Source organism: Dromiciops gliroides, chromosome X (genome assembly GCF_019393635.1).
Source record: "Dromiciops gliroides isolate mDroGli1 chromosome X, mDroGli1.pri, whole genome shotgun sequence".
Lineage (NCBI taxonomy): Eukaryota > Metazoa > Chordata > Mammalia > Microbiotheria > Microbiotheriidae > Dromiciops > Dromiciops gliroides.
In genome coordinates this window covers 47,364,860-47,392,005 of record NC_057867.1, presented here as the reverse complement: position 1 = coordinate 47,392,005, position 27,146 = coordinate 47,364,860, and the positions used below count along the sequence as shown (strand labels likewise).

General features: G+C 42.3%; 1 long non-coding RNA gene across 1 annotated transcript in view; it reads left to right on the top strand.

Annotated features, from left to right (window-relative positions):
* LOC122733696 overlaps positions 1 to 27,146 on the top strand; it is a 55,228-nt gene that overhangs the window by 26,329 nt on the left and 1,753 nt on the right. Inside the window, exon 6 of the long non-coding RNA XR_006353944.1 lies at positions 24,695 to 24,778. This is a non-coding gene — a long non-coding RNA (uncharacterized LOC122733696). The remainder of the gene's footprint in view (positions 1 to 24,694; positions 24,779 to 27,146) is intronic.

Below are 27,146 nucleotides of genomic sequence, written 5' to 3'. Positions count from 1 at the left end.
CCATCTCCCTGTCCTCACTGTTCTCTGTTGCTAGGGAAAGTGCTTATCTCTACCTGCTTAAGATGCAGGAGGGTGGGGCAGCTAGGTGGCACAGTGGATAGAGCACTGGCCCAGGAGTCAGGAGGGCCTGAGTTCAAATCCAGCCTCAGACACTTAACACTTACTAGCTGTGTGACCCTGGGCAAGTCACTTAACCCCAATTGCCTCACTAAAAAAAAAATGCAGGAGGGTACACTTTCTGGACCACGTTCTCTTGTTCTCCTCCCTCACTTACCCATACTTTGACACTCCCCTCTCTGACTCCAGGGGTCTGTGTACCTTGTTAGCTTTTCCTTCTAGGGTCTGAGTGCTGTACTAGCCCTGGGCATGGAGCAGGTAGAGATCCTTGGCTTTGAACAACCGTTCTTGGGTATCTGATCCCTCAGGACAGGGAAGAAATGTTAGCCAGGGTAGGAAATGGAAAAGAGTTGGGGAGGGGATAAAGCATTTCTCTCTTTAGCTATTCTTTTAACAGTTTTATGACTTCTGATCCCCTTAACATCCTAAACCTTGATTCATGGCAATGGCTTGGGAGAGGGTTAGCAGCTTGTCTTAGTCCCTTATGCCTTGGCTGATATCTAATAAACATCCTGAGCAAGAAAAAAAATTAACTTTGATAGCATTGACATTTTTATTACATTGACTTGCCTCAGCCATGAGCACTGAATATTCCTACAGCAATTTAAGCTCTTTATTTTTTAGGGAGCTCTTGGAAATTGAATCTCTACACATATTTTGTGTGTTTTGATAGATTAATTCCCAAATAATTTATATACTTTGTAGTTATTTTGAATTGAATTTTCCTTTCTATTATTGCCTCTTGGATTTTACTATTATTACATGAAATGCTGTTTCTTTTTGTAGCCTACAACTTTTCTGAAGCTAATCATTTTCTCAATTAGTATCTTTGCTGATTCCCTAGGATTTTCTAAGTAAATCATCATGTCATCAAATTATCAAAAGATAATTCTTTCTCCTCTTCGCTTGGCTTTATACAGTTCATTTCTTTCTTTATTTTTGGTGGGGAAATGAGGGTTAAGTGATTTGCCCAGGGTCACACAGCTAGTAAGTGTCAAGTGTCTGAGGCTGGATTTGAACTCAGGTCCTCCTGAATCCAGGGATGGTGCTTTATCCACTACACCACTTAGCTGCCCTTTCTTTCTCTTTTCTTGTTGCTATTGCTCTTGTAACCCCGATCCAAAACCCATTCAGTGGCATGGGACTCTCTTCTTATTGGTGGATATGAAGGTCACTACATGAGTGGCCGGGTAGAGTTGGTGAGAAGAAGAGCTTCAGCTCTCTGTGAGTCCTCCTTTGAGAACTACTTCTCTTCCAATGGGAGAGATCCATCACTCTCTATCGAGGCAGCTAGGTGGTGCAGTGGATAAAGCACTGGCCCTGGAGTCAAGACAGCCCAAGTTCAAATCTCACCTCAGACACTTACTAGCTGTGTGACCCCGGGCAAGTCACTTAACCCCACTTGCCTTAAGATATCTGGGACCATCTCTAGTCTTCCTGATGTTTATCTTGCCACTGGATCCCGATGGCTCTGGAGGAGAGAGTGAGGCTGGTGACCTTGCACAGCCCTCCCTCACTTAAATCCACTTCAGTGCAAGTCATGACATCACCACGATGTCATGGACCTCTTCAAGAATGAAGGATAAACAACAACTCTCTATTATCCGGCATATATTTTCCTATGTATCGCTTCTCTTATTTCTGTCTTACTATGATTTGAATAAGTGGGTTTCTTTACTATTTGCTATTTTTGTTCATTGTAGAACTGCGATTAGGTGAGGGAGGAGTCAAGCATTCCATATACTGCTTGGGGTTCTTCCTTACTACCGGAATGACAAAGTAATCAGCGGTTAGATGGAAACTGATTGTATCCCCTAGACAAATGATTTAAGGGATCAGAGAGATGTACTTTTAGCCTCTTCTCTCCCCAAACCCTCACCAAGGAAGACTTTCATTTCTGTCAGGAAGAGAAGCAGAAGATTGGGGCCAGAGGCCACCACTCTGATCTCAGAGAAAGGGGGCACCAAGCTCACCCCCAAAGGGAAACTCCACAAAGTCTCTAGAGTAGTAAGCTGGGAATAAGGACATGATAGAGACTGACAGCTCCGTTCATGTCAGCTCCTTCCCAGAGCCTTTTCGTTCAGCAACCTGAAGTGGGATTGTCATTGTCCACCTTCCCTCTTAAAGCCAAAATTGAACTTGATGCTTGAAGAAAACTTGAAGCTTGACCATTGTCCAAGGCAGGTTGGAGTGGGGCAGGGTGCTAAAAAGTCCTGAAGAGGGATTTCTGCTTGAAGAGTCCCCAAAGGGGGGCTTGATGAAAGCTGACCTGCCTGCCTCTCTCATAGGACAGGGCCTTCGCCTTCACCAATATGGAGGGAATCCCATACCATTGGACCTTGGGGACAGGGGTTACACAAGCATTTATAGAACTATATCAAATAATATCAGGGATAGTGAGCATCTTTGCTTTATTCTTGCATTTATTAGGAAAGCTTTCTTTGTATCTCCATTGTATTTTAATTTATTTTGTTAAACATTTTCCAATTGCATTTTAATCTAGTTTGGGTCACATTGAGTTTTGGACAACTTGCAGCCTGTAGGCCTCAGGTTTGACATCTCTGATGTGCAGGTTCAATTGGAGATAATCAGTACTGGTATTAAGGTGGACCAGAAAAACCTTCTTATAGAAGGGGAGTTTTATCTGAGATCTGAAGGAAGCCAAGGGAGTCAGGAGGCAGAGATGAGGAGGAAGAAAATTCCCAGTTAGTGGGAATGCCCCGAGTCAGGAGATGGAATGACTTGTGCAACAGCAAGGAGGCTCATTTTAATAGATTGAAGAGCACATGAGGTTGAGTTAAATTGAAGAAGACCAGAAAGGTTGGAAGAGGCCAGGTTATATAAATATAAGCAGAGAATTTTATACTTGATTTTGGGATTTTCAGGAGCCACTAGGGTATATTGAATGGGAGAGGAGGTGACATGGTCATATCTGTTGCTTTAGGAAAATCACTTTGACAGCGCGGTAGAATATTGCCTGGAGTCGGGAGAGACTTGAGGCAACAGGACCATGCACCAGCTATTTCAGTAGCCCAGGTATGAGGAGATGATGGCCTGCATCAAGGTGGTAGCAGTGTTAGAGGAAAGAAGGGAGCGTATGTGAGAGATATAAAATGGACAGGACTTGGCAACTGATTAGATATGTAGGTGAGAATGAGGAGTCAAGGATGACACCTATATTGCAAGCCTGGGGGACTGAGAAGAGAGTGGTGCCCTCTATGGCTATAGGAAAGTTAAGAGGAGGGGAGAGATTTTTTTTGGGGGGGGAGGGAATAATGAGTTTAGTTTTGAATGTGTTTAGTTTGAGATGTCTATAAGACAAGCAGTTTAAGATGTCTAATAGGCAGTTGAAGATGCGTGTTTGTAAATTAGGTGAATAAGTAAATTTGTGAATCATCAGCATAGAGCTTATAATTGAATCCATACTGATGAGATCATCAAATGAAATAGCATGGAGGGGGGGCAGCTAGGTGGCGCAGTGGATAGAGCACTGGCCCTGGAGAGTCAGGAGTACCTGAGTTCAAATCTGGCCTCAGACACTTAACACTTACTAGCTGTGTGACCCTGGGCAAGTCACTTAACCCCAATTTCCTCACTTAAAAAAAAAAAGAAAGAAATAGCATGGAGGAAAAAGAGAAGAGGACCCAGGACAGAGGCTCAGGGGATACCCACGGTTAGTGGGAATGACCTGGATGAAGATCTAGCAAAGGAGACTGAGAAGTGGTCAGATAGGTAGGAAGAGAACCAAAATATAGTGTAATGAAAACCTAGAGAGAAGAGAGGATCAAGGAGAGGAGGGTGACTGACAGAATCCAAGGCTACAGAGAGGTTATCAAGGAGGAGGAATGAGAAAAGGCCATTGGATTTGGTGATTCAGAGCTCACTGGTACCTTTGAGAGGAGTTTTGGTTGAGTGATGAGGTCAGATGCCAAACTATAGAGTGTTTTATTTTACTTTTTTTTTTTTTCGGGGCAACGAGGGTTAAGTGACTTGCCCAGGGTCACACAGCTAGTGTCAAGTGTCTGAGGCCGGATTTGAACTCAGTTCCTCCTGCATCCAGGGCTGGTGCTTTATCCACTGTGCCACCTAGCTGCCCCCGAAACTATAGAGTGTTAAGAGAGAATGAGAAGAAAGGAAGTATAAACATGTGCAGACAGACTTCTTAAGGAGTTGACCCACAAAATGGAGGAGAGATGTGGGATGGATGATAGCTAGCCAGGATGAACGGATCAAGTGATTTTTTTTTTTTGAGGATGGGAGAGACGTGGACAGGTTATATAGTGAAGTAGCTAGTAGACAAGGAGAAATAGAAAATAAGTGAAAGAGTGGGGATGATGGAGGGGGCCATCTGCCGGAGAAGACAGGATGGAATGGGATCACTTGCACGTGTAGTAAGGAAAAGAGCCACCTCTTCATGTGAGACAGGGGTGAAGGTGGAGATAGTGGCAGAAGGTATTTGAGTGATGTGAGTTGGGGAGGAGGGGAGAAGAGGAAGCTCAAGGTGAATGACCTCAATGTTTTCAGTGAAAAAGGAAGCAAGCTTCTCAGCTGAGAGGGTGGAGGGAGGGGGAGCCATGGCCGGGTGGGAGGAGTGAAGGAAAGGTTTGGAAAGCCCCTGTGGTAAGTTACTGAGTCAATTAGAAAGGCACAAAAAGATAATAGCCCTGTTGCCATGAGGGCCCAGATGAGATTATATAAACAGAAATTTGTAGTGGAACCCCTAAGCATGGCTTGGTGGTTTTCTCTAGCTCTCTTCAGAATAGGAGTAATCCAAGGCCAAGATCTGAAGGCACTTTGAGAAGAGGCCGCTGTAGAGTGGAACTGGTTCACCAAGGTATCAAGATGGGGAAGACCGCATGAGTCATGGCCTGGGAAAGAACGGCAGGGAGGAGGGATTATGGGTCACGGTCAGGATCAAGACCAGTTTGGGGTTGCAGGGCAGAGGGAGAGGTGGAATGGCAAAAGATAATGAATTTAGGGGGCATCTAGGTGGCGCTATAGTGGATAAAGCACCATCCCTGGATTCAGGAGGACCTGAGTTCAAATCCAACCTTAGACACTTGACACTTACTAGTTGTGTGACCTTGGGCAAGTCACTTAATGCCCATTGCCCTGCCAAAAAAAAAGATAATTAATTTAAATTCTAAATTTTCACTAAAGAATTGAGAGCCCAAAGGCTCAGTGTTCAGATTTGTTAGTTGTCTGTTTCCTTTCAGCATAATGCAGCTTCCTTGTTTATTTATGTTGTGAATTTTTTGTTTTCACTTTGTCTGATAGCATGATTGCTACTGTTGCTTTTTTTAGATTTGCATGATGCATGAGGAATTTTGCTCTAGCCCCTCATTTTTATTCTGTGTATGTCTTTGATTTTTAGATGTGTTTCTTGTAAGCAACAGATTGTCAGGGTTTTTCTTTTCTGATTTGTCACTCTCATTTTCTTGAATTAATCTATTTACATTTAAAGTTATGAGAGTTGGCTTATATTTTCCTCCATTTGTTTTGAATATTGGGTTTTTTTTTCCCTGAAGTAGGATTTAAAAAAATTTTCTCTTCCTCTCTAAAGACAGTCCTTTATCTTTTAAGTTATTTTTTACTTAGTATACCTTGAGGCAACTGTTTTCCACAGGCTGCTTTCCCCTCAGAAAGTCATTCATTCAGCTAGCATTGAGTAAGCTCCTACTATGTACCAGGCATTGTGCTAAGTGCTAGAGATACAAAGAGAGGCAAAAAGATAGTCCACATTCTGAAGGAGCTCGCAGTCTCATAGGGGAGACTACTTGGAAACAGCTATATACAAACAAGCCATACAGAGGATCAATTAGAGATAATCTCAGAGAGAAGACACTAAGTTTAAGGAGAACTGGGAAAGGCTTCTTGCAGGAAGTAGGATTTTAGCCGAGACTTAAAGCAAGCCAGGAAAGGCAGGAGGAAGAGATGGGGGACAGCCAGGGGAAAATGCATTGAGTGTCACATGCAAGAAACAGGAAGGAGGCCAGAGTCACTGGATTGCAGAGAATGTAGAGGAGAGTGAAGCATAGGAAGACTGGAAAGGCAGAAAGGGGACAAGTTATGAAAGACTTTAAAAAGCCAAACTGATGATTTTCCATTGGATGCTGGAGGTAACAGAGAGCCACTGGAGTTTATTGAATGGAGGGGTAACATAGACCGACATTTTAGGAAGATCATTTTGACAAGCTAAGTGGAGCGTGACCTCCAGTGTAGAAAGACTCGACGTCGAGAGACCCATCAGTGGGCTAGTTCAGTAACTTCAGTGTGAGGTGATTAGGCCCTAGACCTGTGTCAGAGGAGAGAAGAGGCCTATGGAAGAGCTGTTGCCAAGGTAAAATACACAGGCCTTGCCAAGAAATTGAATGGGGGGGGGCAGTGAGAGAAAGGGAAGAGTCAAGGGTGATGTCTAAATTGGGAGCCTGAATGATTGGGACGATGGTACTACTCTTAACAGTAATAGGGACATCAGGAAGGGGAGGGTTTGGAGAAACAAAGGTGAGTCCAGTTTTGCAGTTGTTGAGTTGATGTTGTCTTCAGTACAGCCAGTAAGCACCCTTCTCAGCCATTCATCACCATATTTATGACTTTTGAAGTTTTACTGAACTTATTCTGTTTTCTTTCTTCCCTTTATCTAATTATCTAATTCTTCTGCTCCTTTTTCTCCCACTTAAATAGTTAAGTAAAAATCTCCCTTCTTCTCCTCCCCCTCACCTTCCTTTATTTGTTAGGGTTTTTCCCCCTTTTTTCTGAGCCTTTTTCTAAAAAGGACGTCATTACCTTATTCTCTTCCCTTCCTGTTTATTCGGAACTTTTATTCTTTGATTCGTGGTCTTTAGACTTATTTATCGTCTTCAGTCTTTTCGTTCCTTATGAAATCAAAGCCTCTAAAATACCAATTTTGAATTCTTTCTTCTAAATAGTTTCTATGATATTGCCTTGTATATTGTGCCCCCTAGCCCCCTTTTCTGCTATACTTCACTCTTAGATGGATCAATTCTTTTTTTTTTTTTTTTTGCAGGGCAATGGGGGTTAAGTCACTTGCCCAGGGTCACACAGCTGGTAAGTGTCAAGTGTCCGAGGCCAGATTTGAACTCAGGTACTCCTGAACCCAGGGCTGGTGCTTTATCCACTGCACCACCTAGCCGCCCCCTGGATCATTTCTTACAAGAGATAGAGAGGGTAGAATTATTGCCCCCATGTCTGAAGTTTGCCTTAGTACCTGGTTATATGATCCATTTCTATCCTCTGCCCCCCCCCCGTCCCCACTGCGATAATTTTTTTTTCCCATTTGACATGAAGTCTCCTCTCTGGGCCTATACCCTGTCTCACCTTTCTAGTTGTTGCTTCCCTCTGAATCTCTGATGCCCCTATACCCCTTCTCCTGAGGTGGGATGCTGTCCATGTAAGTCTAACACTCTTAGAGGGAGTGGTCTCTCCAAGCATCAAATCCCTCCAGACTATACCCATTCTAAGGACATATTCCATCACAGAATTTCATTCTCTCCCCAGTATGACCCTCTCCCACAACTTAATCAAGATTTTCCTCTTTCTTTCTGCCTACCTCTTCTCTTGTATTCTTCCTGAGAGATTACAGGGTTTTTTCCCTTCATTGTTTAGAGTACATTTTACTTTCCCCTTTGTCTTCTGCCTCCCCTCTCTCTTATGCACCCTCTCATTCTTCAGTTTAGTCCCTTCCCAAAAAATAAATTCACCTGCAGACCTGGTGTCATGAAGTTTGGTCCATGATGTTTTAGCCCATTTTTATCCTCATTTCTATTTAAGATGTTGATTTCCCCATATTCATTTAGGACAAAAAAATCTTGTAATTGTCCCTCTCTTGTTATTTTGATGTTGTTATTGTTTTTAATCCCGTGGTCATCTTTCCCTTTCTTGTTTTTCCCCTTGAGTGTGTTATTTGTGCTTTCCTTTGTAGCTGCATTTTATTGACCTTTGCTGCGTTTCTCTCAGCTGGAGCATTTGCAAAGCATCCAATCTGCTAGGACATACTTACAACTCTAACTTTGGAGGGTGGATCTTGAGTTAGTGTTTAAAAGAAGGAAGGAAAGGGCTCTGGATGAAGGAGATCAAAGAGGATGAGGATTAAGAGGGCAGAACCAGACTGGACCAAACAAAGAAGACTGGTGCTGAACACACTTCCCTGCTCAACCTCTTTCTTTTTTTTTTTTTTTTGGTGAGGCAATGGGGGTTAAGTGACTTGCCCAGGGTCACACAGCTAGTAAGTGTCAACTGTCTGAGGCTGGATTTGAACTCAGGTCCTCCTGACTCCAGGGCCGGTGCTCTATCCACTGCGCCACCTAGCTGCCCCTCAACCTCTTTCTAAAGAAGAGACATGGGAAACAAAGGGAAGAAAAAGATAAAAGAATAGAGTGAAGGGAAACACACAATTAATAATGATGACTCTGAACGCCAGTGAGATGAATTCAAACACAAAATGGATGAAGAAAGGATTAGAAAATAGAATCCAACAGTATGTTGTCTTTAAAAATACACACAATAGGGGCGGCTAGGTGGCGCAGTGGATAGAGCACCAGCCCTGGAGTCAGGAGTACCTGAGTTCAAATCTGGCCTCAGACACTTAACACTTACTAGCTGTGTGACCCTGGGCAAGTCACTTAACCCCAATTGCCTCACTAAAAAACAAAACAAAAAAAACAAAAAATACACACAATAATAGCTAATGTTTATATAGGACTTACTCTGCACCTGGTACTCTGCTAAGAACTTTACAGTCATCTCATTTGATCCTCACAACAACCCTAGGAGGTGGGTGCTGTTATTTTTCCCATCTTACAAATGAAGAAACTGAGGCAAATTGCAGTTAAGTGACTTGCTCAGGGTCATATCGCTAGGAAGCCCCTGAGGCTGGATATGAACTTAGGTCTTCCTGACTCCAGGCCCAGCACTTAATCCACTGTACTTACCTAGCTGTCCCTAAAGATTCACAAAGAGTTAAAATAAAAGCCTGGAATAAAATTTATTATGCTTCAAGTGAACTTTCAAAAGCAGCAGTAGTAATTATGATCTCAGACAAGGCAATAGCAAAACTACTCTTGATTAAAAGAGATAAGTGGGGAAACTACATTATTCTGAAGCGTACTGTAGACAATGCATTAATATACATACTTAACATATATGCTCCTAATGACATAGTATTTAAATACTTAAAGGAAAAGGTAAATGAATTACAGGGAGAATTATGCAGTAAAATTATCACAGTTGGGGGCCTCAGTGTATCCTTTCAGACTTAGACAAGAAAGAAGTGGAGAAACTGAATAGAATTTTTAAAATATTAGATATGCTAGACCTCTGGCAATTTAAAAATGGGAATAGAAAGGAATATACATCTCTTAGCTGTGCATGACATCCTTATACAAAACTGACAGCGTATTAGGACAGAAAAACCTTACAAACAAAGAAAAGTAGAAATATCAAGCATGTCATTTGCTGACCATAATGCTATAAAATATATCCAATAAAGGTTCTTGGAAAAAAAAGGATTAAAAATTAATTGGAGACTAAATAACTTAATTCTAAAGAACTGGTGAGTAAAAAAGCAAATCAGAGACACAATAAATAATTTCATTAAAGATAATGAAAACAATGCGATTCCATGCCAAAATCTTCGGAATTCATGGAGCCAAAGCGATCCTCAGGGAAAATTTATCTCTCTAAACTCTTTCATCAGCAAAAGAGAGAAAAGACACTTCAATGAATGGACATGAAACAAAACCCCTCGAAAACCAATAAAATTTTTAAACCTCAATTGAACACTAAAATGGCAATTTTGAAAATCAAAGTGATTAAAAAAATAATAATAAATGGGGGAAAAACCCCCAACCCATTAGGAACTAATTTTTTTGAGAACAAAATAAAACAATGAACTACATAAACCATTAGCTAATTTGATTCCAAAGATGAAAGAGAAAACCAAATTAACAGTATCAAAAATGAAAAAGGGAAAATTCATAACAAATGAAGAAGAAACAAAGGAAATTAATAGAAACATTTTGTCCAATTATATGCTAATTAAACTGACAACCTAAATAAAATGGGTGAATATTTAAAAATATAAAATTCCCAGATAAATAACCCAATCTAAGAAAAAGAAAATGAACAAGCCATAAATGAACTCCCAAAGGAAAAAACCCTGGGACCAGATGGATTTACAAGTGAATTCTATCAAACCTTCAAAGAAAGATTAATTCAATTACTACATGAACTGTTTGGGAAAAAAAAGGAAAATGAGTCCTACCAAATTCCTTCTATGATACAACTATTGTCTTGATGCTTAAGCCAGGGAGAGTCAAAAATGTAGGGCAAAAAACTATAGAATGATATCCCTAATGAATGTCAATAGCTTTTGAATATTAACAAAGAGACTACAACAATATATCACAGAGATTATACAGAATGACCAGGTTGGATTTATACCAGGAATGTAGTTAGTTCAATATTAAGAAAACTATCAATATAATATCAACATAACAAAAATGACAAAACAGTATGATTATATATCAATAGATGCAGAAATTTTTCTTGACACAATACTTGATTCACCATTACAGTTAAAAACACAAGATAAATAAAATTTATATTCCCTATACTTAGCACAGTGCCTGGTGCATAGTAAGTGTTTAATAAATGTTTATTGAATTGAATTGAATAAATGGAGTCTTCCTTAATATGATAATTAATGGTCTTCCATCTCCTGACTCCATGCTTTTAAAAAAGCTGGTCTCCACACCTGAACTCTGCTCTTAACCTTAGCCCCTTAGCTTCTTTGTCTTGTGTCAAAACTCAGCTCAAAGGCATCTTCTTTGGGAAGGCTTATCATCCCTCCATCCTGCTAATCTCTCCCTACCTTCTGAGGGACAGCTAGGTGGCGCAATGGATAGCACACTGGCCCTGAAGTTGGGAGGACTTGAGTTCAAATTTGATCCCAGACACTTACTGTGTGACCCTAGGCAAGTCGCTTAACCCCAATAGCCTTAAAAACATTCGGGGCTATATCCAGTTGTATGTGTATATAATATATACATACATGTGTATTTATGTATATATGTACACATATGTGTGTATATGTATGTTGTGTATATGTGTGTGTGTGCATGTGTGCATGCATGTGTGTATGTATATAAGATATAGAACTGACCCAGAGTGCTCTGGAGGAGAGGGTAAGGCTGGTGACTTTGCACAGCCCTTCCTCACTTAAATCCAATTCACAGCAAGTCATGACATCTGTCATGTTCCTCTTCAAGAACGAAGGATAGGGGCAGCTAGGTGGCGCATTGAATAGAGCACCGGCCCTGGAGTCAGGAGTACCTGAGTTCAAATCTGGCCTCAGACACTTAACACTTACTAGCTGTGTGACCCTGGGCGAGTCACTTAACCCCAATTGCCTCACTAAAAACCAAAACAAACCAAAACAAAAAAACCAGATAAATAGCAACAACCCTACCTTCTGAGATTACCTTCCGCCACCTCTGAATGTGCTTTGAATGTGGATTGTTATTTGCACGTTCTCTCCCTCGACCTCCCCCAAAATACTAGACAGTGTTTTTGCCTTTAATATTCCCAGTGCTTATCACAGGGCCTGGTTAGATAGAGTTAATAGATGCTTGTTGACTGACCAAAAAGGCATTAGCTGTATGAGTGGAGAGAAGAAGATGCTGTATATTAAAGAGATTTGAGAGATGCTGTGTATCTAAAAAACTAGCACCTCTGTAGATATGTAGGCTAAGTGGTAAGTCGAGGATGGCACCAAGGCTGTGAACTGGAGCACTTGAAGAATGTTTATACCCTCCACAGTGATGGATAAATTTGAAAGAGGGATAAAGTTAGGGAAAAGAAATAATTTCTGTCTTGGACATGTTGAGTTCAAGATACCTACAGGACAACCAGGCTGAGATGTCCACTAGACGAATTGTAATGTGAGACTGGAGCTCCAGAAAGAGACTTAAGTCAAGTATATAGATTGGGTAATCATCTGCATAGAGATGATCAGAGGAGGGGAAGAAGAAAAGGGATCCTGGGATCGAGCCTCGGATGATGCCCATGCTTAGTGGGAATGACCAGATGAAGATGCATCGGGGAGATAAAGAGTAGTCACACAGGAGGTAGGCAGGAGATATTGCTCAAGAATCATGTTCAGATAGCTGGAGAAAAATATCAAGCTATCTACCACAGTTATTCCACAGGCTGGAACAACTGTGGTGTCCCAGTGACAACCTCTAAAAAGGAACCGCATGAGGGAGGAGTAGAGGCTTTAGCTTTGGGCTTGCCCTCAATCTCCTTCTCTCCTTGGATGGAAGAGGACCTTCCAAGTGTCAAAAGGCCCAAATTTTCCATCTCCATCTTCTCATTTGCATCCTAGCATTGTCCCCCCAGGACAGCAGTATCAGCATCAGGGGTCAGGGACAGACTAGCTATAGATTCATAGCTCTGTAAAGAGCCCAGCAAGGAAACTAAGCCATGCTTAAGGGAAACTTCACAAGCACCTCCCAAAGGGGAGAAAAGGATCTATGAGTTACCTTTCTGCCAAATGCTTTGTGTGTACTGATCGGAGAGTGTGCTATAGACTTTTGTGCCAATTATTCTTCCTGTACTGCATTGGGTAATGGCCCTTTCTAAAAAGCTACTTAAATCTGGCTGAATAAATCCATTCTCATTTGATAATGGCAAAGGGAAACACACTATGATGGGGGCTCAAGCAGATACTACTAGAAAGATAACCCCCTAAGTCTTCAAGCCTAATGTTAGAGCCTTGAGGGGACATAGTAGCTACCCTCTGCAGACCTTCAAGTGGAGTCAATATAGTTATCTTAGAGCATGTGACACACTACATATATTTGATCCTAGAAGTAATAGGGAGTCACTATACTTTCTTGAGTGGGGGTATGGGAACATGGTCAGTCCTGTAACTTAAGAAAATCACTTTGGCAGCTGAGTGATGGTTTGTAGTGAGGGAAGAAAGAGACTCGAGGCAGGGAGACCAAGCCAAAGGTTATTGTAACTGTCTAGGCCTGAAGTGATGAGGGCCTGTATGATCGCAGTGCTGGTGGCTGTGTAAATCCAGAAAAGGAAACACATAGGAGAGGTGTCATAAAGGCAGAGTGAATGAGACTTGGCAAAAGATTGGCTCTGTGGGGGTAATACAATCGAGGGATTGAATATGATCTTGGGGCTGTGAAGGTGGGTAACCAGGGGAGTGATAGTACCCTTGACAGTAACAGAAGAGTTCAGCAGAGCACAATATCTTGAGGGAAAGAGAATGAGTTCTGCTTTGGACATGCCAAGTTTAAGATGCCAACAGGAATTCAACAGTTTGAGATAGTCCACAAGGGAGTTGGTGATTTCAGACATTGATAATTTCTGAAACCATATTGCAGAGGGTTAAAAGAAAAAGTAGATGTCCTGAGCCTATTTTTAAGAAGCTTAGATTAGAAGAGAAATAGAGATAGGATAACAAGACAAGATGGTGGGACCCAGTAAGATTTTTTTTTGCAGGGCAATGAGGGTTAAGTGACTTGCCCAGGGTCACACAGCTAGTTAAGTGTCAAGTGTCTGAGGCTGGATTTGAACTCAGGTACTCCTGAATCCAAGGCCAGTGCTTTATCCACTGTGCCACCTAGCTGCCCCAGATTTTTTTTAAGTGATAGGGAAACTCAGGAATGTTTGTAGGCAGCAGGGAAGGAGTCAGTAGACAGGGAGAGATTGAAGAAGAGAGCGTGAGAGTGGGGAGGATAGTAGGGACAATCTGCTGGAGAAGATGGGAAGGGATGGGATCAAAGAAATTGGCCTTGGCAGGGAGAAGGGCTACCTCTTCATCCAAGAGTGGAGTGAAGTAGAAAATAGTGAGAGTGAAGTCAGAGGGATATGAATCTAGAAGAAGGAGTGAAGAGGGGGATCTCAGTGAGTAGCCTAAATTTTTTTTGAGTAAAGTAGGAAGTATGATCTTCATTTCATAGGGGAGTTGTAGAAGTCTGGAGGAGAGAAGAAAAGATCTGAAACAAGCTCTGTGGTGAGCAGTACAGAGAATCCACTGAGGGGGCGATCATACACTGAGAGCCCAGTTGAAATTACATAGAATAAATTGGTAGAGGACCTAGTCAGTGTGGTTTTGTGATTTCCTCTAGCTCCTTTGAGCAGCATGTGAATAGGAGCCAAGGAGGCCAATCGTGGGAGTAATCCAGATTTGGGGTTTGGAACAAAGAGTGATCAGCAATAGGACAAGAGAACAAATGATTCAAGACTATAGTGTGGCATTGAATGGGATAACCATTGGTGTATACTGGGAAGATAGGAGGGTGTAATCATAGCCGAGGTTTGGAGACTACGGAGGGGGTAGAGGGATTGGAGGTCATAGTGAGAAGAATAGGCTGAAAATAGGGAAGCCAAAGGGAAAGATGTCATAAGAGCTTATAATCAGATAAAGCGCTTTCTGGAATTTTTGAACATGAAAGGCCCCATGTGCAGCTGAAATGCAGTAGAGTAGGTCATGGGAGTTAAGTAGATTGAGGAACTGAAAACTTAGTATATTTGACGGAATATCATCATGAGCATGCATGTTCATGTCTCCTAGAAAGAACACAGGAGAGGCAGCTAGGTAGTGCAGTGGATAAAGCACCAGCCCTGGAGTCAGGAGGACCTGAGTTCAAATCTGGCCTTATACTTGACACTAGCTGTGTGACCCTGGGCAAGTCACTTAACCCCAATTGCTTCACCCCCCCAAAAAAAAGGAACACAGGAATTGGGGTACAAAAGAGTCTCTGAACTAGGCACTGAAGTCATTGAGATAGAAAGAAGAATGTCCCGGGGATTGGTAAGTATCAGCCTTGAGGATCTGGAGTAAATAATAAATTTGCATAGTGTGAACCTCAGAGGAGGAAGAGCTGCTGAGTAGGTGATGATGGAGTACAGGGAGAGTCTGGAAGTAGCAATGGAAGAGACCACTGAGTTAAGGACCATGAGGAAAAGTACAAGCAGTCCTGAAAAGGATAGGACTATCAGGGACGAAGAGTCATCTGGAGGGAATCCAGCCTTGGGGAGAGCCAGGAGGTGGAAGGAGATAGAGAGGAAGAGGTTTGAAATGAAAGGAAGTGGGGCAGCTAGGTGGCGCAGTGGATAGAGCACCGGCCCTGGAGTCAGGAGGACCTGAGTTCAAATCCGGCCTCAGACCCTTGACACTTACTAGCTGTGTGACCCTGGGCAAGTCACTTAACCCTCATTGCCCCACAAAAAAAAAAAAAGACATGAAAGGAAGTTTGCTAACTATGGAGCAGAATTTCTAAAGGACACAGTGGAGGAGGCAAGCAGATCTGGAGTGGAAATAGGCTTGGGAGTGGGGTTGTTATGGTTGAAGTGTATGGGAGTGAGAGTGCAGCTTGGTTTGAGGATGAGTGGTTCTTTCCTCAGCAGTGGAAGGGTTCAGTTTCATTAACATGGAAAGAATAACAAGGAGTGGGAGTAGGCTAACCAATAGGCAATGAGTCCAGGCTGAGTATCAGAGGACCGGAGGGAGGTCCACCAAGTAAGGCAGCGCCCTAGGTCTCAGTACAGCCCTTGATGGCAAGAAATTCATGTTGATCGGCCTTGGGGTGATGGGGTGTCGGGAAGCTTGCCTGACACAGGCTGTGAAAGTGATTTCAAAAGAATCATTTGTGTTATAAACTGGTAAGGTACTATTATCAGCTGGGAACATTTGTCAGTCCCCAGCCTCCCTTCCCTCCTCCTCATCCCGCCTCACTCTTGCCAAAGGGCCCATCAAAACCTTTTATGTATATTGGAAGAACATCAGGACTAAGTCAGATATTGGTTATGCCCAATCACACTCTTTTCAGGAAGCCTCGGCCACTTTGCTGATATTTAAGGCTAAATGTTCCTCTTGGTGACTAGGAGTTCCACTCTCTGGGGCCTAGCAGAACATATCTCATCTCTCTTGCATGTGACAGCCTTTTCAAATACCAAAAGGGAGCTTGCCCGTCTCTCTTAAGTTTTCTTCCATTTAGCCTCATATGGGAAGAACTTGAGACCCTTCCCCATTCTGGTGGTTCTCTGGATTGTCTTCACTTTATGATGTCTCCTATACATGGGGGGCACTCTTCTAGCTTCAGGAGAGACACGTCCAAAAGTGATGTCTTGAATACCATACCTCTCTCTCTTTTAATTTAATTTTTTATTCTAAAATTAATTACATATGTACAGCAGAACAGCAGGAGTTCCATAGGAAACATTCTATATGAAATGGTATATCTCCATTTTATACCATTTTCTTTAAAAAACAAAACAACATGTCTTATATAATATATATCAGATTTCTTTTTGTCTTGGGGAGGGGTGGGGAAGGAGAAAAATTTGGAACTTAGAATCTTATGAAAACAAATGTTGAAAACTATCTTTACATATAACTGGAAAAATAAAATACTATTAAGATTGGAAATAAATAAATGAATTTTCAGAAGTAAAAATGAAAAATAAAAAACCCACGTCTTTAAATCTTTTATAAGCATAAAGAAAAACATTTCAGTTTTTGAAACGCTAAGTGACAGGAAATATTGTACACTGGACCAATGTGAAATCTTAAGGGATCAAAATATAATTAAATTCGAAGCTTCAAGAAAATAAAATATTCACAAAGGTTAAAAAAAATCTGTGTAGTGAATTTCAGAATTTGTTTTAAGACTGTCCTTGCCTGTGCTTCCCTCTAAAATTTCTTCTCCTTTGTGCATTTAAAAATGTTTCTTTTTTTTTTTTGTATTATCACTGCAATGCCGCCCACTCTTCCTGACTCCCCACCCTGAGATGGGAAAAAAAACACTTGTAAACAAGTAAGCAGTCAAGTTAAATACATAGTGACTGTATCCAAGAATGCCTGTTTCTTCCTGACCTTGAGTCTATCACTTCTGTGTCAGGAGGTTGGTAACATGCTTTGCTTCTCCCTAACCCTCAAAGAGATAAGATTGGCCATTGGGGAGGCATCTCCAGGGTCAGAAGGCTACTGAGAGAGAGGTGGGGAAAGTGCACAGTCCTGAGCAGAACCAAGAGAAAAGAGAGCATGGTAGCCCTCAGCAGGTTTTCATATGGAAGTTCAGGGGAGAAACTCACCAATCAGAGGAAATAGAAGGGGGAGGGGGGGAGGAAGGAAGAAGGGAGCAGAAATTAATTCCTGGGGGGGGGATCTGAAAATATATGCAGTAGTCCATATTCATAGACCTCCCATCTCTGCAAAGGGGTGGGAGGTGGGGAAGGTATCTTATATTTCTTCTTTGGAACTATGTTTGTTAAAAAGTACATTTTTATTGATCTCTCTGGTATTTTATTTTACCAGAATTACTCCCAGTATGCCTCCCCTATCCCCTCCCAGAGAGGTAGCCAATTTACCAAAGAATATTTTTTAAAAAATAAAAAGGAGGGGCAGCTAGGTGATGCAGTGGATAGAGCACTGGCCCTGGAGTCAGGAGGACCTGAGTTCAAATCCGGCCTCAGACAATTATCACTTACTAGCTGTGTGACCCTGGGCAAGTCACTTAACCCCAATTGCCTCACCAAAAAAAAATAAATAAAAATAAAAAGGAAGTAGAGAAAACTAAATCAGCAAAAAAAGTCTGAAAGTATATCCAGAATTCCATACCTATGGAACTCTTACCTCAGCCAAAGTGTATGATTAGGGGGGGAAGTTTCGTATCTCCTTTTGGGGGTTCTGCTTGTATTTTGTAATTTTCGCAACATTTACTTTCTATTGTTTTGTGGTCGATCTTTCCATTTACACTGTTGTAGTCATTGTGTAGACTGTTTTCTTGGTTCTGCTTACTTCATTCCACATTAGTTCATATAGATCTTTCCATGTTTCTCTGTTTTCCTCACTTTTATAATTTCTTACACTTCAGTCATATCCACTGCATTCATGTACAAATACCTACTTTGTTCTAGTACTTTGTTACCACAAGAAAAAAAAAAGCTTCTATCAATATTTTGTGTATATTGGGGATTTCTTATTAATGGCTTCCTTGGAATATATGCTTAGGAGAGGACTCCCTGGGTCAAAGGGTATGGCTGTTTTAGTTACTTTCTTTTTAAATTGCCTTCTGTCCTGGGGAAAATAGGCGGTGGGGGGGGGGGGGGTTCCTTTGGTATTCCTCTGTAAAGAATTACACTTTCACACACAGTCCAATTGGAATTAAAATGGTCTTTTATTTGTCGCTAGAGAAAGTGACTGAAGGGGTAAGTCAAAGATTTCACCCCAGGAGCAGCTAGGTGGTACAGTGGATGGAGCACTGGCCCTGGAGTCAGGAGGACCTGAGTTCAAATCCAGCCTCAGACACTTAACACTTACTAGCTGTGTGACCCTAGGCAAGTCACTTAACCCCAAATGCCTCACCAAAAAAAAAAAAAAAAAGATTTCACCCCTGGGAAGGAGATAGCTTAGAAACATCTTCCTTCCCAAACAGAAGGAAGGCAAAAGCTTTTATAGAGGATAGATGGGGTGACTACCTGACAATGGAAAGTTCCTTTTGGGGGTGGGGAAAGCTTGGATGCTTATAATTCCTGAGAGGGGGATTATTTTTTTTTTCTTAGTAATGATAGTCCTGACCTCGAGTTATCTGTCTTCTAGATCTGGTCAGGTAGTAGCCACACCTAACTGACTTTCCTGCTATATAATTTTATCTCCCTTTACTTCTTAGGTGTGTTTGTCCTGATATCTAGTTGGCCAAGCTAAACTTTAATAGTCCCTTGATTCCTTGATATTTCCGTCCTGTTATCTGGTCATCCTGAGCCCCACACCACCTTCCAAGATGGTTATACTGATTCACAGCTCTACCAACCATGCAGTAGTATGCCTATCTTCCCATAGCTCTTCCAACACTGATTATTCTCAACTTTTGTCATCATCCCCAGTTTGCTGGGAACAACTTCATGATTGTTTTGGTTTACTTTTATCTTACTATTAATCATTTGGAGTATTCTTTTATATGACTGATAATAGTTTTACAATTCTTTTGAGAGGTATTTGTTCATTCTATAATAATTCTTTTTTAAAAAATAGGGGCAGCTAGGTGGCGCAGTGGATAAAGCACTGGCCCTGGATTCAGAAAGACCTGAGTTCAAATCTGGCCTCAGACAGTTGACACTTACTAGCTGTGTGACCTTGGGCAAGTCACTTAACCCTCATTGCCCTGCAAAAAAAAAAATAACAAACATTTTTATTTAAAGTTTTAGTTCCAAATTTTATCCCTACTTCCCTCCCTCCTTCCTCCCTGAGGCAGTAAGCAATCAGATGTGGGTTATACATATGCAATTATGTAAAATATTGCCATATTAGTAATTTTGTACAAGAAAACTTGAATAAAAGAAAAAATGAAAGAGTGAAAAATAGCCTGCTTCAGTCTGTGTTCCATCAATATCAGTTCCTTCTTTGGAGGTAGATAGTATGCTTCATCATTAGTCCTTTGGGATTGTCTTAGATCATTGTATTGTTGAGAATAGTTAAGTCATATAATAATTTTTTATAGTCATCAGTGTCTTCTTCAGTTTCCTTGTTTCTCTAGCTTTAGTTCTTGAACTGTGGCTTTTGCTAGGCTCAATCTCTGCCCCTTGCTGACCTTTTGGGTGTAAGGGTGCCCAGGCTCATATCATTTGCTGTGCTGATTTTTCCCTTCCAGGTTAGGCCCCACCTAGATCTTTGAGGTTCAATGTTCTGGGTCTTCAGGGCCCCCTATAGTGCCTATGGTCAGAAAGCTAGAGATCACTGGGTGAAGGGCCTGGGGTGCCCCCTCTGAGCTCTGCCTGCCTCGTGCTTAGCTCTGGCTCTCTCTTAGCTTCCAAGGTTTCTGCTGGGGATGTCTTTCCTTTTCGGTAGAGGGTTTTTTCAGTACAGCTGCCTGCTCTTGCTGTCTCCACACAGAGCCTTGCAGGCCACATAGGTTTTTGGCGGCACTCTGGTGTCCTTGGGAGGCTGTAGCTTTATTTGCCTACATTCCATCGTGCCACTCTTTTTTCAGCTTAAATGTATGTATTAAACCATTCTCACCCCCACCTCCAGGGATCCGGACAATGGGGAATGCTCAGAATGATGGGGCTTCCCACAATTAATCAACAAGATTTCTAAGGTGCCTGCAAAGTGCCAGGCACTATGATTTATGTTGGGAACACAAATACAAAAGTGAGACAACCCTTACCCTCCTATAACATGTTCACAGAGAGGTAAATACAGGATATGGGATAAGGATAGAGATAGGATGGATCTGTTATTTTATCATTATAGGGAAGGAGAGAAAGAAGGAAGGAAGGAAGGAAGGAAGGAAGGAAGGAAGGAAGGAAGGAAGGAAGGAAGGAAGGAAGGAAGGAAGGAGGGAAATAAGCACTTTTTAAGTGCTTATTATGCCTGGCACGATGCTAAGCACATTACAAATATCCTCACAATAACTCTAAAAAGTAGATGCTAGTATTAACCCCATTTTACAGTTGAGAAAGCTGAGGCAGACAGAGGTTAAGTGACTTGCCCAGGGTCACAAAGCCAGTAAGTGTCTGAGGCTGGATTTAAATTCATGGTTTCCTGACTCTAAGCCCAGTGCTCTATCCACTGTAATACCCAGTTGCCTCTGTAGAGAACTCCCTGGTAAGGTAGTTCCTTGTACCAAGCAGGTTGGCACCTTCTTTACAATTTAAGTCTCAAATTATTGACCAGAGTGCTAGAATATATGTGTGTATATACATATATGCACATGTGTATGTGTACGTGTGTGTATGTATGTATATACAGCCACATATATACACAGCCACATACATCTATATTTACATCTATACACATATATAATATATGCACACATATACAATGATGTGTGTATGTGAGTTATAACAACTAGAAGCACCAGGAAAGGACTCCTGAAGGAGGCCCTTTGTGCTGTTTGTCTGTACTATGCCTAATAATTTCATTTTGATAACTAAGTACCTTTTGAATGCAGCCTGAATATCCAGGCTCCCAAGTCTAGGAGTAGATTCTTTGTCCCAGCTTCTTGGTTGGGGCTTGAGTGATAGGATTTTGACACCCCGAAAAGATAACCTGGCCCTTCCCCTTCGGTGACATCAGGGTAACCCAGAGACAATGGGGACAGTTAAAAATTCATGAAGTGACGGTTATCTCTAAAAATAGGAAGTTCATTGTTTAACAGTAGGGACTTCATTATTTACCTGTGAATTTTAACGACAGCCATTAAATCAACTTTAGAGAGGAAAGCCAGCCAGGCTGATAAGCACAGGCTGCAGGAAAACTCAAAAAGAACAACATACGCACATACAAAACTCCATCCTTTAAAATATTCACTAAATTCTTCCTTGGAAACTAAGGGAAATCCGACTATGTATCATGCTGCATTAGTCAGTCAGTCGATAAACATTTATTAAGCACCTACTATGTATCAGATACTCTGCTAAGTGCTGCAGATACAAAAAGAGGCAAAAGATCATTCCTGTCCTCATGGAGCTCACAATCTAATGGAGACGGGGAGCAAACAAATATGTACAAACAAGCTATATACATGATAAATAGGAAATAAATGAGAGGGAAGACACCAGAATAAACAGGGTTTGGGAAAGGCTTCCTATAGCAGATTGGTTTTTAGTTGGGACTTAAAGGAATCCAGGAGGTGGAGATGAGGAGGAAGATCATTCCAGGTTTAGGGGACAGGTAGACAAAATGCCAGAGCAGAAAGATGAAGGATCTTGTTCATGGAACAGCAGCGGGGCAGAGAGTAAGGTATAAGACAGAAAGGTAGGAAGGGGCTAGGTTATAAAGGGCACTGAATGCCAAACAGAGGACGTTGTATGTGATCCTAAGGGCAATAAGGAACTACTGGAGTTTATTGAATAGGGGAATGACATGGTAAGACCTAGGCTTTAGCAAAATCACTTTGATTGCTGAATGGAAGGGATGGATTGGAGTAGGGAGAGACTTAAGGCAAGCAGACCCACCAGCATTCTTTTTCACTGGTCCAGGTGTGAGGTGATGGGGGTCTGCCCCAGGGTGGTGGCAGTGTCAGATGAGAGAAGGGGGCATACTCAAGAGATGTTGTGCAGATGACCTTGACAATAGATTGGCTGGGGGGGGGAGGGGTTAGAGACAGTGAGGAGTTAAGGATGACATCCAGATTTTGAGGGTAAGGGACTGGGAGAGTAGTGTTGCCCTCTGTAGTAAAAGGGAAAGTAGGAAATGGGGAGGGTTTAGCAGGAAAGATGACAAGTTGTGTTTTGGACATGTTGCATTTAAGATATCTACTGGACAGCCAGTTTGAAATGTCTGAAATTGGATATCAGCAGAGAGGCGAGCTAGGGGCAACTAGGTGGTGCAGTGGGTAAAGTGCTGGGCCTGGAGTCAGGAAGAATCCTGAGCTCAAATGTGACCTCAAACTGTCACTCTGGGCAAGTCACTTAACCCTGTTTACCTCAGTTTCCTCATCTGTAAAATGAGCTGGAGAAGAAAATAACAAGTCACTCCAGTATCTTTGCTAAGAAAACCCCAAACAGGATCACAAAAGAGTTGGACATGACCGAAAAACAACTGAGCCACCACCACCACCACAACAGAAAGGTTAGGGCAGGAGTAGATTTGAGAATTGTCAGCATAGAGATGGTCATTAAATCCCTGGAAGCTGATGAAATCACCAAGTGAAGTAGTACAGAGGGAGAAGAGGGGCCCAGGACAGGACCCTGAGGAACACCCATGGTTAGGGGAAGGGTTCTGGAGGAGGATCCAGCAAAGGAGACTGAGAGGGAGCAGTCAGAGAGGGAAGAGGAGAAGCAGGCAAGAGTGGTATCCTGAAAGTCTAAAGGAAAGAGAGGGTGACCAGCAGGGCTAAAGGCTGCAGAGAGGTCAAGGAGGATGAGGTTTGGGAAAAGGCCATTCATTGGACATTAGTTACTTTGGAGAAAACAATTTCAGTGGAATGATGAGGGGGGATGTCAAACTATAAGAGAGTGAGGGGAGAAAGCAGAAGCAACTCTGGCCTTTTTGAGGAGTTTAACCACAAAGGGCAGAAGAGAGAGAGGATGATAGCAGGGCTGGAAGGATCCAATGGAGGTTTTCTTGAAGATGGGGAAGACCTGGGCATGTTTGTAGGCAGCAGGAAAGGAGCCAGTAAACAGGGAGTGATCAAAAATAATCGATTGAGTGGGGATGATAGAGGAGGAGACAGAATGGAATGGGATTGGGGCAGCTAGGTGGCACAGTGGATAGAGCACTGGCCCTGGAGTCAGGAAGACCTGAATTCAAATCCGGCCTCAGACACTTAACACTTACTAGCTGTGTGACCCTGGGCAAGTCACTTAACCCCAATCGCCTCACCAAAAAACAAAAACAAAACAAAAAAAAGAATGGAATGGGATTGCTTGGGTAGGTAGACGATTGCCCTTGCTAAGGAGGAAAGCCACTTCTTCATATGAGATGGGGTGAAGGAGCAAACAGTGGCAGAAATCATCCAGATGAGATGAAATGAGAAAGAGGGGAGAAAAGGGAGTTGGTAGTGAGTGGCCACAATTTTTTTTTTGCAAAATATGAGACAAGGTTCTCAGCTGAAAGGGGAGGAGAACCATGGGAGGTTTGAGGAGGGATTAAAAGGTTTGGAAGAGCCGCTGTGAAAGGTGCAATAGTGAGTTGATAAGGGAGGCATAGTAGGAATTTCTGGTAGCAATGAGGGCCCTTTGAGGTTGTGTAACATAAATTTGTAATAGATCTACTGAGGACGGTTGTATGATTTTCTCCACCTTTGTTCAGCAGCAAGTGTGAAGGATTGAACGTGGCAGATGGTGGGAGTGATCCAAGGTTGAGGCTTAGCAGGGCATAATCAGTGGTAGTTGTTGTCCTTTGTTCTCAGAGAGGACAAAAATGACATCACTATGTTGGGGTCAAGGTACGTTGTGTCCTACTGTGGCTGATCAGACCAATACAAGCTCAGAATACCCTACCACAGGTCAGGCACAAATAGTCCATATGAACATTTGGGGTGGAGATGGCTCTAAATTTGTGCATCTCAGGTTTCTTTCGAGTTACTATAATTTGATTTTACTCATAGAGCACAGCACCTTCTTTGATGCAGGCACATCATGCTGGCTAGCCCCATGCCAATGCCTCCCATGTCTTTCAATGTTCCCAAGTTCTTCAGAGAGACCTTTGAGCGTCCTCATATCACTTCTTCTAACCTCTGTGTGAGCGTTTGCCTTGTGTGAATTCTCTGTAAAATAGTTTTTTAGGCAAACATAGGTTTGGCATTCAAACAACATGACCAGCCCATCCGAATTGCCCTTTCTGTAGTATAGTTTGGATGCTTGGCAGTTCAGATTAAGAAAGGACCTCAGTATCCGGTAACTTATCTTTCCAGGTGATCTTCAGAATCTTCCTGAGACAATTCAAATGGAAGCGATTCAGTTTCCTGGCATGGCATGGGTTGACTGTCCAGGTTTTATGGGCAGACAACAATGAGGTCAGCACAATAGCTCTGTAGACCTTCAGTTTGGTAGGCAATCTAATACCTCTTCTCTCCCACATTTTCCCTTGAAGCCTCCCAAACACTGAGCTAGCTCTGATAATGAGTGCATCAACAATATCATCTATGTATACATCGTTGGAAAGTATACTGTCGAGGTAAGTGAAATTATCCACAACATTCAAATTTTCTCCATTTGCTGTAACCGTTAGTTCCACATATGGGCAGTGCAGTGCTGGCTGGTGGAAAACCAGTGTTTTCTTGGTGCTAATCGTTAGGCCAAAATTAGCACAAGCAGCAGAGAATCTATCCATACCCTTCAGCCTCAGAGGCTGCATTGAGTGCACAGTCATCTAGGAAGAAAAAGTCACACACCAACTCTCCCTCCATTTTAGTCTTGGCTTGTAGCCTTTTCAAGTTAAATAATTTACTGTCAGTGTGGTAGCTGACCTTGATGCCTTTTTTACCCTCGTTGAAGGTAACCAGCAATATCTCTGAAAACATCATGCTAAAAAAAAACCATGCTTCTCATACACCCCTGCTTCACTCCAGCACAAGAGCATCATGCTTTATCCAGAACCAGTGCAAGCATGCCACGGTCTGGGCAACCAAACTTTGCCATCATCTTCCACAAGCCCTCACAACTGACAGCATCAATCAGTAATGTGATAAAGGGACTAAAGACTGAAGAGGGGAAGACAGAGGAGTTTAACTGGTTCACCAAAGGGGTCAAGATGAGGAAGAAGGAGAGAATTGATGGTCTGGAAGAGAACTGAGGGGTAAAGGGATTAGAGGTCAGGGTGTGGGTAAAGAACAGGGTTTGGCTGTGTGACCCTGTGCAAGTCACTTAACCCTCATTCCCCCCCCCCCCCCAAAAAAAAAAGAGCAGAGTTTGGTACGAGAATGCAGAGTGAGAAATGGAAAGCCAATTATGGTCAGAGAAGGGGATTTCGGAATTCTTGAACATGGAGGTGGCGCATTTGTGGGTGTTGGCAAGATTAAGATTATGATGAGCTTTCTGTGTGGCTGAGGTAGGGTAAAGGAGAAGGAGGCCAAGGTCAGGGAGTAAGTTGAGGACCAGAGCAGGGTTGAAAATCCTTGTCTTCTAGCCCAGGAGTAAAAGGGATAGGTAAAAAGAAGTTCAATTGTGAGGAATTTTAATGTCTATGGTGCCTAAAGCAGAGGCATAAGGAGAAAGTTTAGATTTCAGTTCTTTCGGTTCATTCAGAACTTTGAGTTCAGAATGTAAATTCCAGGAGGTATTTCATTCTTTGTCTGTATTCCCTGAGCCAGGCCGCTAGGTGGCGCTGTGGATAGAGCATTGGCCCTGAAGTTGGGAGGATCTGAGTTCAAATGTCACCTCAGACACTTACTAGCTGTGTGACCCTGGGCAAGCCACTTAACCCCAATTGCCTCAAATATCCGGGGCCATCTCCAGTTGTCCTGATCTATATCTTGCCATTGGACCCAGATGGCTCTGGAGGAGAGAGTGAGGCTGGTGACTTTGCACAGTCCTCCCTTACTTAAATCCAATTCACTGCAAGTCATGACATCACTCCGATGTCATGGCCCTCTTTGAGAACGAAGGACCACCAACAACAAGGAGAAGTATTTCCTGAGTCTAGCCAAGGAGAAGTATTTTCTGAGTCTAGCACAGTGTTAGCATGGTGAGATCTCCATAAATACTTGTGGGCTGATAGATTAAGGGAGGGTCACTGCTTTCCTGGTGTCTTCTGATTAGAAGAGGAATAAGTCAACAATAGAGTTGATATATATCTACATATAATAGTAATTTATCAATACTGATGGGATATCTGATGATGACATTTGCTGGCCTGACTTTCTTTAGTGCGCCAGATTTTTTTTTTTTTTTTAGTAAAAACACACTAACCCCTTTCATGTGTACCGTCCTTTAAAGTCTACAAAGTGATTTCACATGTTATCTCATTTGATCCTTACAACAAGAGACACAGGTATTTATTCATTCATTCACCAAACATTTATTGAGCATTCACTACATAAGCATTGGTTGAGATGGATAAATATGATAGCATCACTGTCCCTCCCCTTGAAGTCTCATAAATGAGATGAAACACAGACAAAGCACTAAAACAAAAGACAGAAAGTGAGAATTCAATATGAGAAACAATGTGGCAGGGAATCAGAGGCAGGGCTTCATGCATAGTGGGGCAAATAGATGAGGTAGCATGGCGGTGGGTAGAAATTGGACAAGAAAAAATGAAGGGGGTGCATGACCACAGAATAGAAGGTCCTGAGCCAAGGCAGGGAGGCTGGAAAGGGCCGTGCTTGTTTGGGGATCAGTGGGGAGTCCAAATTGGCTGAAGCAGCCTGAGTGATCTTCTTCATTTTACAGAGGAGGAGAAAACGGATGCTCACAGAGGTTGTGGTTTGTCTGAGGTCACACTGGTAGGCAGGGGACTCGAAAGCCCACTCTCCAGGCTTCCTTTCACTATCTCTTCCTTGCATGCACATGGAGAATGATGGCAGGAAGAACAATAATGAAGC